This window comes from Microcaecilia unicolor, chromosome 1 (assembly GCF_901765095.1).
Source record: "Microcaecilia unicolor chromosome 1, aMicUni1.1, whole genome shotgun sequence".
In the NCBI taxonomy this organism is placed as follows: domain Eukaryota; kingdom Metazoa; phylum Chordata; class Amphibia; order Gymnophiona; family Siphonopidae; genus Microcaecilia; species Microcaecilia unicolor.
Genome location: NC_044031.1, coordinates 140506139 through 140527368, shown reverse-complemented (window position 1 = coordinate 140527368; position 21230 = coordinate 140506139). Strand labels below are relative to the sequence as shown.

The following is a 21230-nucleotide window of genomic DNA, read 5'->3' as shown; positions in this document are numbered from 1 at the left end:
CTATACATTTGTATTATCAGCTCCTTCCATGTGCTTAGATGGTAATGGATGCTCACACCACCATAGATCCTCTCAGGTTAGGAGAGATCATGAGCTCCATGTGCTCCATGTGCTCCATGTGCTGCATCTAACCCCCACAGGAAGTTGCATAGCTGTGTGACCTCTCTAAGTAATTCACATCAGAGGTCACAGAGTAATCACAGAGAAATAATAGGTGACAGGCAATGCATGTAAAATACAATTACATTCCAACAAACCCCTTCTCATGCATAACTGTCATGCAATTATTTATTCATACAAAGTCCAAGCTTTATACGCAGATTCACAAAATGTTCTCTGGGTAACGGTTTGGTCATGATGTCAGCTGTCATTTCACTGGTGTGACAATAGTGTAGACTGATGACCCCTTCTTTCACCAACTCTCGCACGTTGTGGTATTTCGTTGCGATGTGCTTGGTGCGTGACTGAACCTTGTCATTCTGTGACAGTCGGATGCAGCTCTGATTATCTTCCATTATCTGGATTGGTCTCTTTTCAGCTATTCCGAAATCCAGCAAAAGTTTTTCAATCCACATCAGTTCTCTGCACGCTTCCGATACAGCCACATATTCAGCTTCTGTAGAAGACAAACTCACAATACTTTGTTTATGACTGGCCCATGAAATTTGTACATTTCCATACATAAACACATATCCACTTGTGGATTTATAATCAGAATGATCCCCTGCCCAATCTGAATCACAGTAACATATTAGTTTTGGATTACTATTGGCTGAAATCTTTAATTTACAATCAATGGTACCCTTTAAATACCTTACCATCCTTTTAACTGCAGTCCAATCTGATTTGGTAGGTGAGCTGACCCTTCTGCTCAAAATTCCTACTGCATTTGCTATATCAGCCCTGTATGTGGTAGCTAGATATAAAAGCTTACCTATGGCTGATCTATATTGGATGTTATCTGGTAAAGGTTCTCTTACTGTTTCATCCTTCAGAAAATCAGTGATCATGGGAGTGCTTACAACTTGGGCATCTTGCATACCTAAACTTTCAATAAGCTCATTTATTTTCTGCTTCTGGCTTAGAAGATAAGAACCATCATTTTGTTTCTCAATTTCTATACCAAGATAGTATGACACATTACCAAGTTCTTTTATCTCAACATTGAGGTTTAAACACTTTACAATGTCCTTGTACTCTTGCTCACTTTTGCTTGCAATGAGCAGATCATCAACAAAAGCTAAAATGTATGCATATTGTCCATTTGTGCACCTAGTGTACAAGCATTTATCTGCTTCACCTTGCTTAAATCCTAAATTTGTCAATATTTCATGCAATTTTTCATTCCAACATTTTGCACTTTGCTTTAATCCATAAAGACCTTTGTTTAATTTACACACTAGCTGTCTTTGTTTTGTATTTATGAAACCTGTTGGCTGTTCCATGTACAAGTCTTCAGTTATTTCTCCGTGAAGAAATGCTGTTTTCACATCAATGTGTTTGACTTGCATGCCTTTTGAGACTGCAATGCTCAGAAGTGTTCTGATTGTCGTGTGTTTCACTACAGGTGCAAACACTTCATCAAAATCTTCTCCATATTTTTGAAGATATCCCTTTGCCACTAATCTGGCTTTATACCTTTCCACTTTTCCTTGTGCATTCCTTTTTAACTTGAATACCCATTTGCATCCTATAGCTTTCTTGCCAGGAGGTAATTTTGTAAGAATCCAAGTATTATTTTTATCCAATGCATCAATTTCTTCTTGTGCAGCTTTATGCCATTCAGCAGCTTCTTCTGCTGGCATTTTCTCAATCTCATCCCATGTTGAGGGCTCTTGAGCTTCTGCTGACTTTGTTAGGTAAGACAGTCTTGGGGGTGGAACACCTTTGTTTTCCCTGGATGAGCGTCTGACAACAGGTTGGTCTGACCTTTCCGCATCCTCTAAATCTGAGAGTTCTTCTCCAATTGATTCCCCTTCTCCAACTGTACTGTCTTCTTCAATGATCCTTTCTGTGTCTGCTTCCTCTGCCTGTTCCTCGTTAGAAACAGATGAGTTGCTTTCAGACATCTGCCTTGGTATGGCATTTATATACACTGGCATGTCTATTATGGTTCTAGTTTCATATTCTGGATGATAAGGCTCATCTGGGATAATCCAGCCTTTATCAACCCTTTTGTTTTCATCAAAATATGTAACATGTCTTATGCCAACAATGCCAGTTTTCAGATTCAAAATTCTATATCCTTTGTGTCCTGGAGCATAGCCAACTAAAATGCCCCTTTCTGTTGTGGAATCCAGCTTATGCCTTCTTTGCTTTGGTTCATGAGCATATGCTGTACTCCCAAATGTTCTTATGTGTGACAGGTTTGGCTTCCTACCATGCCATGTCTCATGTGGTGTGCGCTCAGCGCCTTTAGTTGGCATTCTATTTTGTAGGTACACTGCTGTGAGAATTGCTTCCCCCCATAGTCTTTTAGGGAGATTGCTATCTGACAGCATACATCTGGTCATTTCCACAAGTGACCTAAATTTTCTCTCTGCAACAGAATTTTGCTCTGGTGTATAAGCTACTGTTGTGATATGCTGAATGCCTTCTTGTTCTAGAAATGTGCGCATGCTTTGTGAAGTGAACTCACCACCATTGTCGGTCTGAAGAACCTTTGGTTTTCTTTCAAATTTATTGCACACCATGGCTACGTATTTCTTCAGCATGTCTGTGACTTGACTTTTTTCTTTCAGCAAATAGGCCACACAGTATCTAGAGAAATCATCCAAGAATATTAGCACAAATCTGTTATTTCCCAATGATGGGATATTAAACGGTCCACATAAGTCACTGTGTATTAAGTCCAGCACTTTATTACTCCTATTTCCTGTGTATGCAGGAAATGAGGGTCTCACACCTTTTTGAGTAACACAGTCTATGCATTTCTCCATTTTACCAGCATCTGCACTTATCTGAATGCCGGTGGCCAGTTGCTTACTGTAAAGATCCTGGATCACCTTAGAATCACGATGTCCCAGGCGGCGGTGCCAGATTTCCAGACTACATTTACCATCATTCTTCCTTACTTGCGCCATATGTGAGGCTTCACCTGAAATGCTCAGTTTATAAACATCATTATGCATAAAAGCTTCAGCATACACTTCATCATTTTTAGAGATTGTGCACTTACTGTTTTCAAAATGAATCCCAAATCCCTTCTTATCTAATGTAGATACACTAAGCATATTACAAACTGCTTGGGGAATATACAAGACATCACTTACAGGAATTTCTTTAACTTCATTAGACACTTTGCATTTTAAGAATCCAATACCTTTTGCTTGGATCTTAGCAGTCCCTGCGTTTGCAGTTTTAAGAATACCTTCCTCTGGACACATTTCCTGAAAGAAATCTTTAGAATTGGTTAAATGGCATGTGCTCCCTGAATCCAAAATCCAAGTACTTTCATTTGAATTATTATTTACCATAGTCAAAGATTTTTCTGCCATTAGAAAGCCCTTGTGTTTATCTTTGTCCTTCATACATTTCCTGGTTTGAAAATTCTTTAGTTCCATTGGCTTAGGTGAGCTAGAGGGAGTGTTTTGTGTTTCCTTACACCATTTAGATACATGTCCCTCCTTTCCACATGAGTAGCAAATCAGCTTGCCCTTGGGTGGAGTTTTCCCATAGCTCCGCCTTCCTCTGTTCTTTGCCAAGAAATTTGTTTCATTTCTCTCTGACTTGCTTTGAGAACACATCTCCTCAGAATCATTTATTATGCATTCCTGCCTTAGTTTTGATGTTGTCTGTTCAAAAGATTGCCCTTCAATGGCCTCATTTACAGACCTAAAAACATCAAACTTCTTTGATAGTGAGGTAAAAAGAAATGCTCTTTTCAATGCATCACACATGGGAATTCCTGAAAGTTCTAGCTTTTGAAATGAAGACATAAGATGCATAATGTGATCATTACATTTACTTTTATCCCTTAATTTGGTTTCATTCAACTCTGCCAGCCAAATTGGTTGCTGCTTTGCATATGTAGTTGCATACATAGTTCTCAGTTTATATAAAATGTCCTTTGGTGTATCTTTTCCCTCCACTAATATGGCTTGTTTCTCTGAGAGAGCTTCCAAAAGCATGCACTTCACATAATAGTTTGCATTGTCCCATTCAGCCATATTTTCAGCTGTTCTGTCTTGGTCTAAGCATATATTTAATCTTTTTGCTCGAAGGAGACATATGAATCTTAGTTCCCACTGCTGATAATTAAACTCAGTTAATTTAGGCACCTTGAGAGAATAGAAAAAATGGTGAATTTCTTCCCTCAGCCATTTTCTTAGCCTTCTGTCTGCTGTGTGGGGGGAGAGAGAGACAGACTGAATCTTTCCTTTAAAACTTAAGAGAAAAATGTGGCCTTTTTTTTTTTTCTGCCTGGTAATATTTCTCTTCTTTTTCAATTCCTGGCCCTGGGCCCATAACCCTTTTGTTGGATTATTTGTAGTAAATAATTAGCAGATTTTAGTACACACAGCTTCAGCTTTAGAAATGTTAATTTCTTTCTTCATCTCTCTCTCATTCACCCCTGAATAATTCACTGCTGAGTCACTTTAAAGTTGAAGTAACAAAACATCTGTTTACTCACAGTTTGTAGTTAGATTATAATCAGACAGGCTTATATATACATATTACTATACATTTGTATTATCAGCTCCTTCCATGTGCTTAGATGGTAATGGATGCTCACACCACCATAGATCCTCTCAGGTTAGGAGAGATCATGAGCTCCATGTGCTCCATGTGCTGCATCTAACCCCCACAGGAAGTTGCATAGCTGTGTGACCTCTCTAAGTAATTCACATCAGAGGTCACAGAGTAATCACAGAGAAATAATAGGTGACAGGCAATGCATGTAAAATACAATTACATTCCAACACAGACAATATGCTAGAGCACACTGTAGTCTAAAGTATGCAGTGCTATTTCTCTAGGATAAGTGTATGGCTTAGGTAAGAAGGCAGGAAGTACACTTTAGGAAAGAATTGAGGTGGGTTTGGAGTACAACCCTGTTGTGGTAGAACCTGGTGTAATGTGGGTCTGCCACGACGGCTTGAAGTTCACTGACTGGCAGAAGTAAGAGTTATTAAGAACACTACCTTCCTTATATGTCAGGAACTTTAAAGAACAAGAATGAAGTGGTTCATATGGAGGTTTCATGAGAGCAGTTAGGATGATATTGAGATCCCATGTCACCGGAAGTGGTTTGATAGGTTTGATGTGAAAACATCCCTTAATAGTTAGCTTCATGAAAGGTTTAATGGTTTATCATCAACTTTAGAATGAAAAGCGATGGCACTCAAATGTACTAGAATACTAAAGATGGTGGAGGTACTCCATAGGGGAATGTAGAGAATTCATAGCATGATTGAGTGCTCTGGCTACACATCAGAGAGAAAAATCTTTTCCACTTTAAATGGTGTGGAGGGTTTTCTAGAAGCTAGGATTATTCTAGAGACTGTGTGAGAAGATTTAAGGAACGCAAGTCTATGTAGTCAAGAAACAAGCTGTCAGGACTAGAGGGAAAGGGTCTGGATGAAGGAGACACCCCTCGTTTTGCAGCAATTATGAGGGCTTTCTGCATTTATGGTTTATTTAAAACTTTCTGTAACGCCCAACCTGACGTTCAGATCTAGGAGGCTATATGTGACTTAGGCCAAGTGCTCTGGTAGGAATGGATTTTGAGAAGCATTGCTGGCAAGTAGGAAGATATGTTGGCTCTCCTTGAGCCCTTTTGAACCCCAAATGGCTCCCACTTAAAAATTAGCAAAGACCACTGCCATAGAGGTACAGATGGCTCCCAAGTCTCTGCCCTTTCACCTTCATGCTATGTCCCCTAATTTCAGGGCTTCCTTTAAATTGAAAGAGACTCACCTCATGTGCATTTATGCCATGAAGGTATTTAAATGTCCCCATCATATCTCCCCTCTCCCACCTTTCTTTTAAAGCATGCATTTTGAGACCCAAGTATCTCCAAACACTTTATGATGCATATTCCTTCCTCTGCTTGGCCTGCAAGCACTCAGATCTGCTGTCATGACCATATGTTTCATTTTTCCCTACTGCAGCCTGTATACAGAGTGCATGAGCCTCGATTATCAGTAAATAGCAAATATTGTTATGCACTTCTGGTAAATTACATAACAAGGAGAAACACATGAGGAACTGAAGCTATGCGGCCCATATATAGCAGACAAATATTGATAAAACTGGATGGTGAGTGACGCTGAGGACCCTCCAAAAAAGATGTTCCTCCACAAATGTGTTTAGGGAAAAGAGGAGCCATGTGTTTCATGCAATTTGTTTGCTGTTGTTGGGGATCATGTGTATGGGATAAGGAAATGGTCAATGACCATAAAATGTGCATGTGATTGGAGCAGTAGAGGTTGGTAAGAAAACAGGAAACATCCTTATATGATCAATAAATTGGAATAGAAAAATCAAATGATTTAAAAGAAATTAAACTTAACAGTATCTAAGTAAAGACTGAGAAAAGCCAATCTGAGCAGCCTTGTAGCTCAGCCTGAACGTCTTGCTGGCTGTGTGCCAACTCTGCTCCAGAGGGAACATTCACTTTTGAAATGACTTAAAGAAATACCAACAAAGACTTTACTTGATTGCGCTAAATCTGAGTCTGATTGTCTATCTTATACCAGCCAAAGAGATTTATCTCTACGGCTGAAGTGTTTTCCCCTGCTAAGGGGCAATAGAACAGGATTACAATGACAAAGACCACTGATCATTTTAATAGCTGCCCTCTGGACTGATTCCATCTTATTTGTATCATTCTGAAAGTGCAGTCTCCAAAATTGTACTAAGTACTCCAAATGAAGTCACACTGGAGACTTGCACAGAAGCACTATTGCTTTTTTTTCTTGCTGGCCATTCCTGTCCCTATGAACCCAAGCATCCTTCTGGTTTTTCCTGTCACCTTTTCTACCTGTTTGGCCATCTTAAGATCAGCAGATATAATCATCCACGAGTCCCTTTCTTCTTTCATGCACAGAAGTATTTCAGTCCAATAATGCTCCCTTGGGCTCTTGAAGCCCAAATGCATGACCCTCCACCTTTTCTTAGTATTAAAATCTTAGCTTTCAAACTCTAGACTGTTCAAGTTCTGATAGATTTCATTTCATTATTTAATATACAACTTCACAACTGTCTAAAAGCCGTTTACAATAAAAATGAAATAACACATTTGCAAACATTATACATCAAATAACATAATATACATCACAACAATCACATACCATTCAAATATCAAATCAAAAACAAAAATTGTAAAAACAGTTACCTAGATCCTTACTCCTGTTATCCACACCTTCCAGGGTGTCTACCTTATTGTACACACTGGTATCATGTGAGAGAACCTCACCCAGTAATGACTCTTTGGAGGTGCTTTTTATAAAGATAACTATCCTCTTAAGAAACTTGTATGGTACTAGTATATAGTGGTGCACCTTCAGGATGACCCAGATAAGGGTGGGATGGCAGAAAGGTGCTAGAATGGAACAGTGATCTTTTAATCTTTTATGCTGGCCAGCATTTCTTACTTTTATCACTAAATAAATCTCCTGTACAAGGGGCATTTGCCAATTTTGAATGGATCCTCACATAAACCAGAGGACCGCAACCATGCTAGGCATGTGGTGGGAATGGTTGAAGCAGAAAGTCTGGATGAGGTTCAAAGACATATGCCATAAGCATGTGCACCATGCTCATCAGCTTCTAATATGGCAGCTGAGTCTGAGCCTATGTTGAGCGACTAGGTGAGAAAGCTCGAACTGAGCGAAAGACTGTACATTTCTACTAAGCCATATAAAGCTGACTGGCCATTAAGCAAGTCGAAAGCATGGCTCCTTGGAACTACTTTCTTTCTAAAGTATTTTAGAAATCGTAAATGACTTTAGTTATAAAGCTTATAACCTGCCCAATCACCTTGGGTCAAGACAGGGTACAAACATTAAACGAACATTATGCACAAACTTGAGAAGAACAGACAGAAAATAATGAAAGGCCAATGAAAATAAGCACTTCTAAACAGGCCTTTAAAAACCTAAGAAAAACACCACATCATCTGCATTATGCAATGCGACTGGTAGCACGTTCCACAGGGAAGGTGCATAACAAGAAAAGACTCATGCATGGTTAGAGTAAGCCTACCATCAACCAACAGAGCCAAAGTGTACATAGACTGGGAGCAGATACACAATGGCCAACTCATTAAGTGTGGCAGAAGAAGCCAACTTGTTTAACATGATAAAACACTTATTGTACATATGTTGCTCAACAGGTAACCAGAAGCCATTTTCAGAGCCAACTGGAGACTGTTCCTATCCATGCTGATTCCAATCCCAAAACTGGGACTGCGACCTCCCGCAGCAGTGTTGCGAGGCTGCCACAAGAAGTCACAGCCATGATTTTGACTATGCAGCTGGCAGGGCAGGAGCAACTCGGGATCACTCCTGCTCCGAAGAAGCCATTAGGGCTTTTTAAAGGCAGGCCCAGGGAGGGCCTAAGGTTTCAGCTGAAACCAGGCTGCAAACTTTGGCCACAGATTCACTTTCAGCTGGAACCAAAAGTCCTGGTTTTGGACGCCGTCTATAAGGCAATCTTTAGATGCTCTGGGAGACATACAAGCACAATATTTGCATTCGTTTTGGTTATTATCAAAATGGGTTACTAAGAATGGGTTTTGAAGTTGTGGATTTTTCCGCTGCCTTTTGGAAATAGCTAGAATTCACATTTTGGAGCCACATTGAACACAAACAAAATCTAAAGAAAAGAAAAACAAATTTAATGAAGGATACAGAAAGTACTTTTTGTTTTGAAGACAACAAAAAATCTGGTCAGGAAAACTTTGTTTAGTATCTGATGGACTGAGCAGAAAAGACACTGAGGAGACCACTTGTGCAACAGGGCCATGCATGCTTAGAAATTTACAGCAAGTTCTCAGCTATGGGAGAGCTGTTCCCTATCGGTGATGTTGAAGTGCAACAACATCACCCACTGCCGTGCCTGATCATGTTTTTGGACAAACAAATTACGATTTTAAGCTACTGAAATTTAAATAACTGTTTCAACAAAATAAATCTGAAAGAACATTCTAAAACTGCAAGGGATGGGGGATGAAAAAGAGCACTCACTAGCTGACATGTCTACATACACCCTAAGCAAGGAATCTCAAAAGTCAGCTATAGGCCGACACCAACAGGACCCCAGCTCCTAGCAGAATACTAAAGGCAGGCATCGACAAATCTTTTGGGGCTCTATAACTTGCCCAAAATCTAGGAGCCAGCCTTGGGAACTAGAATTTTTTTGGTTCCACACTTTTTAAAAAATCACATTCATAATGTACAGCAAGCTATTTATTACAGTAGCAGGGAAGGAAAAGGGTAGTGTTTTCCTCCCCTCCTGAACCCTATCTGGCAATGGGGGAGAAGCTTTAGGCGGCAGTTGCTGGGGCAGTGTGGGAGAGGCTAAGGCTACAGCTGCTAAGGGTAGGAGGTTGCACCCACTCACCTACCCCTGATGTTGTAGCTTTGGCCTCTCTCCATTGCCTACTTGCCTCCAGCAGCTACAGTTCTTGCTCATCCACCCATTCTCAACAGTTGTAGCCTAAATCCTCTCCATCCTCTAAATCCTACCCAGCCCCACCAGTATCCTCTCTCTCAATTCTTCTTTTCCTTCCCCAACAAACAGAGAACCAGACTATTTAAAATTTTAAAGTTGATCCTACCAATAGAGCTGCTGGAGAACATCCTCCTACGTGGATTGCCTTTCAAGAGTGGACACCCCTCTACTCTCTCTCAACCCAGCCCTCTTCTGGCACAGAGCCCCAAGTGCTTTCTCAATGACCACCCCAACCTCCTTCCCCACAAACAGTATATACCTCTCATAGCTCTCTCTCAAAGACCACCAACCCATATACCCTTCTGTAGCAAACACTTCCATATCCTTCAATACATCTCTTGCTTTCTCTCCTCCACCTGCACATAACTCCCCAACTATCTCATGCGCTCCCTCCCCCCACACTGACCACCCAGCTCTTCCTTCCTTCCCCCCCTCCCAGACTGGCAAGGGTTACAATCAGAAAGGAGTGGTTGCATATCAGGTCCCATACTTCTCTTCCACTTTTGCATGGTATAAAAAATGTGAACCCTACAGTTCAAATTTTATATTTAGCACCAGACGGCAGAAGAGGAAGATGCAGCCTGATGTACAGTCATTTTTAATTTTCTTATGCTTATGTGATGAGCACCAGGCTGAAGACTTTCTGAGGGAGGAGGGAACTGAAAACCTGTCGCTGATGCTGCCCACTTTTCACAGCTCTAGAGCCACTCATTTTCAGGTTGCAAAACCCAGGTTCGATTGTTTTAGCAGATATGACAACCTAGCACCTGGGGTTTGTTGAGCTCACTTTAAAAAGGTATTTACTAGGTACATTAGCTATTTAAAGCATCTTTCAACACACACTAACAGACCAGCATGTTGGTAATGAGCTAAGCACAGATTACACTATTTTGGGGCAAGGAATAGGCAGGGACTTAACATGCGGTAATGACCTCTGCATTAACTTCATTTGGCAGAAGACACCACATGTTCTCAGTTTAACACCAGGCATGTCCTTCTGTTCAATATGGAAGCAGCCATTCCAAAAACACCTAGTTTTAAGAAAGAAGTTTTGCAGTTACCATACATTAGTTTTAGCAATTAGCGCACGATAATTGCAGATCCTTAATGCACTTAAGAGGGCCTACATGTCTGACTGGACAGCAAGGCTACCAAGTATTAATCATCTGAATAAGTGATACATGCTACCTGCTGCTCGTCTAACTGTAATGCTGTTAATTTTTTGCATGGGTTTTCATTTGTATAAAGGAAACCATGCTCTAATTCTCAGAGTTAAAGAATACCAAACTTAAAAAAAAAAAAAAAGAAAATCACAAAAAACAACTTACCATCAAAACACACTGACCTTCTCGTTCTTGTGTCAATACCTTCCTGAAATCCAGTCTTCCTTTCAATAACCAGTTCAACATATCTTCACTTTCAAAACGCTGCCAATGAAAGATCAACACGTTAGCTTTAACCCTGTACTCAGCACATTCTTATTTAGCCAGTCTTGTCCAGGAATGCACTATCCTCTAGAATATTACTGTTTAGCTAAGAAGTGGCTGTTTGATTCTTGATCATTCAAGTTTTTGTTCAAAGAGGAGGGTCTTGAACTTTTACACATATATTACAAAGTCAAACATGCAAATGAAAACCCTCCCCTTTTTTTCTTTATAGAAAATCTAATATAATAAAACGCACCGTGAACGTTCTAATGAGGACAACGTTCTGAAGCCATCTGACGTCACTCCCTGAGTCCCTGGCTGTAGGGTTCGTGGTGTGAAGCCACCCAGCTGTCTCTGCCCCGCCCTCGCGTCTAAACAAACAAATCCGGAAGCGAAGCGTCAGGGAAGGAGGCGGTGCTCCCGACGTCTAGCCTTCCCTTCGCTGTGTTCCAAAAGGCGGAACACAGCGAAGGGAAAGCTAGACGTCGGGAGCGCCGCCTCCTTCCCTGACGCTTCGCTGCCGGAAACGCCACGGAGGTAAAGTTAAAAAGAATAAAAAAAAACAAAAAAGGGATGCGAAGGGGGAGGGGAGAAGAGGGCGGGCCAGGCTGGGACATGGGAGAGAGAGGAGCATCGAGGAGGGGCCATGGAAGGGAGAGAGGGGACTTGCTGGAAAAGGATGAATGGAGGCAGCAGGGGACAGAGGAGCATGGATTGGGAGGGCAGGGCTCAGGGAAAGAGGGAAATTGCTGAAAAGGGATGAATGGAGGGGGCAAGGGACAGAGGAGCATGGATGGGCATGGATTGGGAGGGCAGGACTCAGGGAGAGAGGGAAATTGCTGGATAGGGATGAATAGAGGGGACAGATGGGCATGGATGGATATGGATTGCAGGGCAGGCCTCAGGGAGAGAGGGCAATTGCTGGATAGGGAAAAATGGAGGGGCCAGGTGACAGAGGAGCATGGATGGGCATGGATTGGAAGGGCAGGACTCAGGGAGAGGGGAATTGCTGGATAGGGATGAATGGAGGGGACAGATGGGCATGGATGGATATGGATTGCAGGGCAGGCCTCAGGCAGAGAGGGGAAATGCTGGATAGGGAAAAATGGAGGGGCCAGGTGACAGAGGAGCATGGATTGGAAGGGCAGGACTCAGGGAGAGGGGAATTGCTGGATAGGGATGAATGGAGGGGACAGATGGGCATGGATGGATATGGATTGCAGGACAGGCCTCAGGCAGAGAGGGGAAATGCAGGATAGGGATGAATGGAGGGGGCAGGTGACAGAGAAACATGGATGGCCATGGATTGGGAGGGCAGGGCTCAGAGAGAGGGGAATTGCTGGATAGGGATGAATGGAGGGGACAGATGGGCATGGATGGATATGGATTGCAGGGCAGGCCTCAGGCAGAGAGGGGAAATGCAGGATAGGGATTAATGGAGGGGGCAGGTGACAGAGAAACATGGATGGCCATGGATTGGGAGGGCAGGGCTCAGGGAGAGACTCACTCTCTCTCTCACACACTCACACTTTCACTCTGACTCTCAAACAGTCACTCTCACATACACTCTCCCAAACATACACACTCCGAGGAAAACCTTGCTAGCGCCCGTTTCATTTGTGTCAGAAACGGGCCTTTTTTACTAGTATTTTATAACATGGTTCCCAAACTTTTCAGGTTCACAGCACATTTAGAAAGATAGTTCTGCTTGATCATTGAAGTTTTTGACATGAATAAAATCAAGAGGACGGTCTTGAACTTTTACACTTATATTACAAAGTTAAACATGCAAATGGCAACCCTCCCCCTTTTTTTCCCTTTATAGAAGACTAGTAAAAAAGGCCCGTTTCTGACACAAATGAAACGGGCGCTAGCAAGGTTTTCCTCGGAGTGTGTATGTTTGGGAGAGTGTATGTGAGAGTGACTGTTTGAGAGTCAGAGTGAAAGTGTGAGAGAGAGAGTGAGTCTCTCCCTGAGCCCTGCCCTCCCAATCCATGGCCATCCATGTTTCTCTGTCACCTGCCCCCTCCATTCATCCCTATCCTGCATTTCCCCTCTCTGCCTGAGGCCTGTCCTGCAATCCATATCCATCCATGCCCATCTGTCCCCTCCATTCATCCCTATCCAGCAATTCCCCTCTCCCTGAGTCCTGCCTTTCCAATCCATGCCCATCCATGCTCCTCTGTCACCTGGCCCCTCCATTCATCACTATCCAGCAATTGCCCTCTCTCCCTTAGGCCTGTCCTGCAATCCATATCCATCCATGCCCATCTGTCCCTCTATTCATCCCTATCCAGCAATTTCCCTCTCTCCCTGAGTCCTGCCCTCCCAATCCATGCCCATCCATGCTCCTCTGTCCCCTGCCCCCTCCATTCATCCATTTCCAGCAATTCCCCTCTCTCCATGGGCACTGCCCCCTCCATTCATCCCTATCCAGCATTTCCCCTCTCTGCCTGAGGCCTGCCCTGCAATCCATATCCATCCATGCCCATCTGTCCCCTCCATTCATCCCTATCCAGCAAGTCCCCTCTCCCTGAGTCCTGCCCTTCCAATCCATGCCCATCCATGCTCCTCTGTCACCTGGCCCTTCCATTCATCCCTATCCAGCAATTGCCCTCTCTGCCTGAGGCCTGCCCTGCAATCCATATGCATCCATGCCCATCTGTCCCCTCCATTCATCCCTATCCAGCAATTCCCCTCTCTCCCTGAGCCCTGCCCTCCCAATCCATGCTCCTCTGTCCCCTGGCCCCTCCATTCATCCCTTTCCAGCAATTCCACTCTCTCCCTGAGCCCTGCCCTCCCAATCCATGGCCATCCATGTTTCTCTGTTACCTGCCCCCTCCATTCATCCCTATCCAGCATTTCCCCTCTCTGCCTGAGGCCTGCCCTACAATCCATATCCATCCATGCCCATCTGTCCCCTCCATTCATCCCTATCCAGCAATTCCCCTCTCCCTGAGTCCTGCCCTTCCAATCCATGCCCATCCATGCTCCTCTGTCACCTGGCCCCTCCATTTTTCCCTATCCAGCAATTGCCCTCTCTCCCTGAGGCCTGCCCTGCAATCCATATCCATCCATGCCCATCTGTCCCCTCTATTCATCCCTATCCAGCAATTTCCCTCTCTCCCTGAGTCCTGCCCTCCCAATCCATGCCCATCCATGCTCCTCTGTCCCTTGCCCCCTCCATTCATCCCTTTTTAGCAATTTCCCTCTTTCCCTGAGCCCTGCCCTCCCAATCCATGCTCCTCTGTCCCCTGCTGCCTCCATTCATCCTTTTCCAGCAAGTCCCCTCTCTCCCTTCCATGGCCCCTCCTCGATGCTCCTCTCTCTCCCATGTCCCAGCCTGGCCCGCCCTCTTCTCCCCCCCCCCCCCCGCATCCATGCCCCCCCCCCCTTCGCATCCATGCATCCCTTTTTTGTTTTTTTTATTCTTTTTAACTTTACCTCCGTGGCGTTTCCGGCAGCGAAGCGTCAGGGAAGGAGGCGGCGCTCCCGACGTCTAGCTTTCCCTTCGCTGTGTTCCGCCTTTTTTTGAAGGCGGAACACAGCGAAGGGAAGGCTAGACGTCGGGAGCGCCGCCTCCTTCCCTGACGCTTCGCTTCCGGATTTGTTTGTTTAGACGCGAGGGCGGGGCAGAGACGGCTGGGTGGCTTCACACCACGAACGCCACGAACCCTACAGCCAGGGACTCAGGGAGTGACGTCAGATGGCTTCAGAACGTTGTCCTGATTAGAACGTTCACGGTGCGTTTTATTATATTAGATATTTTATGACATGGTTCCCAACCTTTTGTGTGTCACAGCACATTTGGGAAGGTGGTTCTGAGCCATGATAAAATAAACCCAGTCATAAGTACAGAAGTATTGCTTTAGTGGGAAAGACCAAAGGTCCATCAAGCCCAGCATCCTGTTTCCAACAGTGGCCAATCCAGGTCACAAATACCTGACAAAATCCCAAAAAAGTACAAAACATTTTATACTGCTTATCCCAGAAATAGTGGATTTTCCTCAAGTCCATTTAATAATGGTCTATGGACTTTTCCTTTAGGAAGACGTCCAAACCTTTTTAAAACTCCGCTAAGCTAACCACCTTTACCACATTCTCTGGCAACGAATTCCAGAGTTTAATTACACATTGAGTGAAGAAACATTTTCTCAGATTTGTTTTAAATTTACTACATTGTAGCTTCATCGCATGCTCCCTAGTCCTAGTATTTTTGGAAAGCGTAAACAGACGCTTCACATCTACCCGTTCAACTCCACTCATTATTCTATAGACCTCTATCATATCTCCCCTCAGCCGCCTTTTCTCCAAGCTGAAGAGCCCTAGCCGCTTTAACATTTCCTCATAGGGAAGTCATCCCATCCCCTTTATCATTTTCGTCGCCCTTCTCTGCACCTTTTCTAATTCCACTATATATTTTTTGAGATGAACACAGAATTGAACACAATATTCGAGGTGCGGTCACACCATGGAGCGATACAAAGCCATTATAACATCCTCATTTTTGTTTTCCATTCCTTTCTTAATAATACCAAACATTCTATTTGCTTTCTTAGCCGCAGCAGCACACTGAGCAGAAGGTTTCAACGTATCACTAACGACGACACCTAGATCCCTTTCTTGGTCCGTGACTCCTAACATGGAACCTTGCATGACGTAGCTATAATTCGGGTTCCTCTTTCCCACATGCATCACTTTGCACTTGCTCACATTAAACGTCATCAGCCATTTAGACACCCAGTCTCCCAGTCTCGTAAGGTCCTCTTGTAATTTTTCACAATCCTCCCGCGATTTAACGACTTTGAATAACTTTGTGTCATCAGCAAATTTAATTACCTCACTAGTTACTCCTATCTCTAGGTCATTTATAAATATGTTAAAAAGCAGCGGTCCCAGCACAGACCCCTGGGGAACCCCACTAACTACCCTTCACCATTGAGAATAATGACCATTTAACCCTACTCTCTGTTTTCTATCTTTTAACCAGTTTTTAATCCACAGTAGAACACTACCTCCTATCCCATGACTCTCCAATTTCCTCTGGAGTTTTTCATGAGGTACTTTGTTAAACTCCTTCTGAAAATCCAGTTACACAATATCAACCAGCTCACCTTTAGCCACGTTTGTTCACCTCTTCAAAGAAATGTAGTAGATTGGTGAGGCAAGATTTCCCTTCACTAAATCCATGTTGACTTTCCTGCTTATAATCGAAATAGAAAAACGCCTATATTGTGACCCAAATCGGGAGATAGACGTTTATCTCACAAAAACAAATAAAGCGGTATAATCGAAAGTCGAATTTGGACATTTTCAACTGCACTCCGTCGCGGATGCGGACAAAGTTGATGGGGGCGTGTCGAAGGCGTGGTGAAGGCAGAACTGGGGCGTGGTTATCGGCCGATCAGAGATGGGCGCCTTTCGCCGATAATGGAAAAAAAATATGCGTTTTTAGCGAGAATTTAGGGCACTTTTCCTGGACCCTGTTTTTCCACGAATAAGTACTACTACTACTACTACTATTTAGCATTTCTATAGCGCTACAAGGCATACGCAGCGCTGCACAAACATAGAAGACAGTCCCTGCTCAAAGAGCTTACAATCTAATAGACAAGAAATAAAGTAAGCAAATCAAATCAATTATTGTGTACAGGAAGGAGGAGGGTAGGTGGAGGCAGGTGGTTACAAGTGGTTACAAGTCAAAAGCAATATTAAAGAGGTGGGCTTTCAGTCTAGATTTAAAGGTGGCCAAGGAAGGGGCAAGACGTAGGGGCTCAGGAAGTTTATTCCAGGCGTAGGGTGCAGCGAGACAGAAGGCGCGAAGTCTGGAGTTGGCAGTAGTGGAGAAGGGAACAGATAAGAAAAATTTATCCATGGAGCGGAGTGCACGGGAAGGGGTGTAGGGAAGGACGAGTGTGGAGAGATACTGGGGAGCAGCAGAGTGAGTACATTTATAGGTTAGTAGAAGAAGTTTGAACAGGATGCGAAAACGGATAGGGAGCCAGAGAAGCGACTTGAGGAGAGGGGTAGTATGAGTAAAGCGACCCTGGCGGAAGACGAGACGGGCAGCAGAGTTTTGAACCGATTGGAGAGGGGAGAGCTGACTAAGTGGGAGGCCAGCAAGAAGCAGATTGCAGTAGTCTAAACGAGAGGTGACAAGGGTGTGGATGAGGGTTTTGGTAGAGTGCTCGGAAAGAAAAGTGCCCTAAATGACCAGATGACCACTGGAGGGCATCGGGGATGACCTCCCCTGACTCCCCCAGTGGTCACAAACCCCCTCCCACCACAAAATATGCCGTTTCACAACTTTTTATTTTCACCCTCATAAGTACATAAGTACATAAGTAGTGCCATACTGGGAAAGACCAAAGGTCCATCTAGCCCAGCATCCTGTCACCGACAGTGGCCAATCCAGGTCAAGGGCACCTGGCACGCTCCCCAAACGTAAAAACATTCCAGACAAGTTATACCTAAAAATGAGGAATTTTTCCAGTCCATTTAATAGCGGTCTATGGACTTGTCCTTTAGGAATCTATCTAACCCCTTTTTAAACTCCGTCAAGCTAACCGCCCGTACCACGTTCTCCGGCAATGAATTCCAGAGTCTAATTACACGTTGGGTGAAGAAAAATTTTCTCCGATTCGTTTTAAATTTACCACACTGTAGCTTCAACTCATGCCCTCTAGTCCTAGTATTTTTGGATAGCGTGAACAGTCGCTTCACATCCACCCGATCCATTCCACTCATTATTTTATACACTTCTATCATATCTCCCCTCAGCCGTCTCTTCTCCAAGCTGAAAAGCCCTAGCCTTCTCAGCCTCTCTTCATAGGAAAGTCGTCCCATCCCCACTATCATTTTCGTCGCCCTTCGCTGTACCTTTTCCAATTCTACTATATCTTTTTTGAGATACGGAGACCAGTACTGAACACAATACTCCAGGTGCGGTCGCACCATGGAGCGATACAACGGCATTATAACATCCGCACACCTGGACTCCATACCCTTCTTAATAACACCCAACATTCTATTCGCTTTCCTAGCCGCAGCAGCACACTGAGCAGAAGGTTTCAGCGTATCATCGACGACGACACCCAGATCCCTTTCTTGATCCGTAACTCCTAACGCGGAACCTTGCAAGACGTAGCTATAATTCGGGTTCCTCTTACCCACATGCATCACTTTGCACTTGTCAACATTGAACTTCATCTGCCACTTGCACGCCCATTCTCCCAGTCTCGCAAGGTCCTCCTGTAATCGTTCACATTCCTCCTGCGACTTGACGACCCTGAATAATTTTGTGTCATCGGCGAATTTAATTACCTCACTAGTTATTCCCATCTCTAGGTCATTTATAAATACATTAAAAAGCAACGGACCCAGCACAGACCCCTGCGGGACCCCACTAACTACCCTCCTCCACTGAGAATACTGGCCACGCAATCCTACTCTCTGCTTCCTATCTTTCAACCAGTTCTTAATCCATAATAATACCCTACCTCCGATTCCATGACTCTGCAATTTCTTCAGGAGTCTTTCGTGCGGCACTTTGTCAAACGCCTTCTGAAAATCCAGATATACAATATCAACCGGCTCCCCATTGTCCACATGTTTGCTTACCCCCTCAAAAAAATGCATTAGATTGGTGAGGCAAGACTTCCCTTCACTAAATCCGTGCTGACTTTGTCTCATCAGTCCATGTTTTTGTATATGCTCTGCAATTTTATTCTTAATAATAGCCTCCACCATCTTGCCCGGCACCGACGTCAGACTCACCGGTCTATAATTTCCCGGATCTCCTCTGGAACCTTTCTTAAAAATCGGAGTAACATTGGCTACCCTCCAGTCTTCCGGTATTACACTCGATTTTAGGGACAGATTGCATATTTCTAACAGTAGCTCCGCAAGTTCATTTTTTAGTTCTATTAATACTCTGGGATGAATACCATCAGGTCCCGGTGATTTACTACTCTTCAGCTTGCTGAACTGACCCATTACATCCTCCAAGGTTACAGAGAATTTGTTTAGTTTCTCCGACTCCCCCGCTTCAAATATTCCCTCAAATGTCATACCCACCTCCCTGGCAGCAGTATGCAGGTCACTGGAGCAGTTATTAGGGGGTGCAGTGGACTTCAGGCAGGTGGACCCAGGCCCATCCCCCCCCCCCACCTGTTACACTTGTGCTGGTAAATGGGAGCCCTCCAAACCGCCCCCCAAACCCACTGTACCCACATGTAGGTGCCCCCCTTCACCCCTTAGGGCTATAGTAATGGTGTAGACTTGTGGGCAGTGGGTTTTGAGGGGGATTTGGGGGGCTCAACACCCAAGGGAAGGGTGCTATGCACCTGGGAGCTGTTTTACCTTTTTTTTTTTTTTTTTTGTAAAAGTGCCCCCTAGGGTGCCCGGTTGGTGTCCTGGCATGTGAGGGGGACCAGTGCACTACGAATCCTGGCCCCTCCCACGAATAAATGTCTTGGAGTTATTCGTTTTTGAGCTGGGCGCTTTCGGTTTCCATTATCGCTGAAAAACAAAAACGCCCAGCTCAAAAAAAGATAAACGTCCATGTTTTTCGAAAATACGCTTCGGTCCGCCCCTTCACGGACCCGTTCTCAGAGATAAACGCCCATGGAGATAGACGTTTCCGTTCGATTATGCCCCTTCACGTCTCATTAATCCATGCTTTTAAATATGCTCTGTAATTTTGTTCTTAATAATAGTCTCTACCATTTTGCCCGGCACCGACGTCAGACTCACCGGTCTATAATTTCTCGGATCTCCTCTGGAACCTTTTTTAAAAATCAGCGTTACATTGGCCACCCTCCAATCTTCCAGTACCACGCTTGATTTTAAGGATAAATTACATATTACTAACAATAGCTCCGCAAGTTCATTTTTCAGTTCTATCAGTACTCTGGGATGAATACCATCCGGTCCAGGAGATTTGCTACTCTTCAGTTTGTAGAACTGCCCCATTACATCCTCCAGGTTTACAGAGAATTCATTAAGTTTCTCCGACTCGTCAGCTTTGAATACCATTTCTGGCACCGGTATCCCACCCAAATCTTCCTCAGTGAAGACCGAAGCAAAGAATTTATTTAATCTCTCTGTTACGGCTTTGTCTTCCCTGATCGCCCCTTTTACTCCTCGGTCATCTAGCGGTCCAACTGATTCTTTAGCCAGCTTCCTGCTTTTAATATACCTAAAACAATTTTTTACTATGTCTTTTTGCCTCCAACGCAGTCTTTTTTTCGAAGTCCCTCTTAGCCTTCCTTATCAGCGCTTTGCATTTGACTTGACATTACTTATGCTGTTTCTTATTATTTTCAGTCGGTTCCTTCTTCCATTTTCTGAAGGATTTTCTTTTAGCTCTAATAGCTTCCTTCACCTCACTTTTTAACCACACCGGCTGTCGTTTGGTCTTCCATCCTCCTTTTTTAATACACGGAATATATTTGGCCTGGGCTTCCAGGATGGTGTTTTTGAACAGCATCCATGCCTGATGTAAATTTTTGACCCTTGCAGTCGCTCCTCTAAGGTTTTTTTTTTCACTGTTCTTCTCATTTGATCATAGTCTCCTTTTTTAAAGTTAAACGCTAACGTATTTGATTTCCTATGTATACTTACTTCAAAGTTAATATCAAATCCGATCATATTATGATCACTGTTATCAAGCGGCCCCAGCACCATTAGCTCCCGCACCAGATCATGCGCTCCACTAAGGACTAGGTCTAGAATTTTTCCTTCTCTCGTCGGCTCTTGTACCAACTGTTCCATAAAGCTGTTCTTGATTTCATCACGTAATTTTACCTCCCTAGCGTACCCCAATGTTACATTTACCCAGTCAATATTGGGGTAATTGAAATCACCCATTATAATCATGTTGCCCAGTTTGTTTGCGTCCCTAATTTCCTTTAACATCTCTGCATCCGTCTGTTCATCCTGGCCAGACTGATGGTAGTACACTCCTATCACTAGCCTTTTCCACTTTACACATGGAATCTCAATCCACAGTGATTCCAAGAAGTGTTTTGTTTCCTGCAAAATTTTCAATCTATTTGATTCAAGGCTCTCGTTAATATACAATGCTACCCCTCCACCAATTCGATCCACCCTATCACTACAATA

General features: G+C 43.7%; 1 pseudogene; it reads right to left on the bottom strand.

Annotated features, from left to right (window-relative positions):
• Positions 1–21230, bottom strand: part of LOC115468839 — a 175440-nt pseudogene that overhangs the window by 116203 nt on the left and 38007 nt on the right.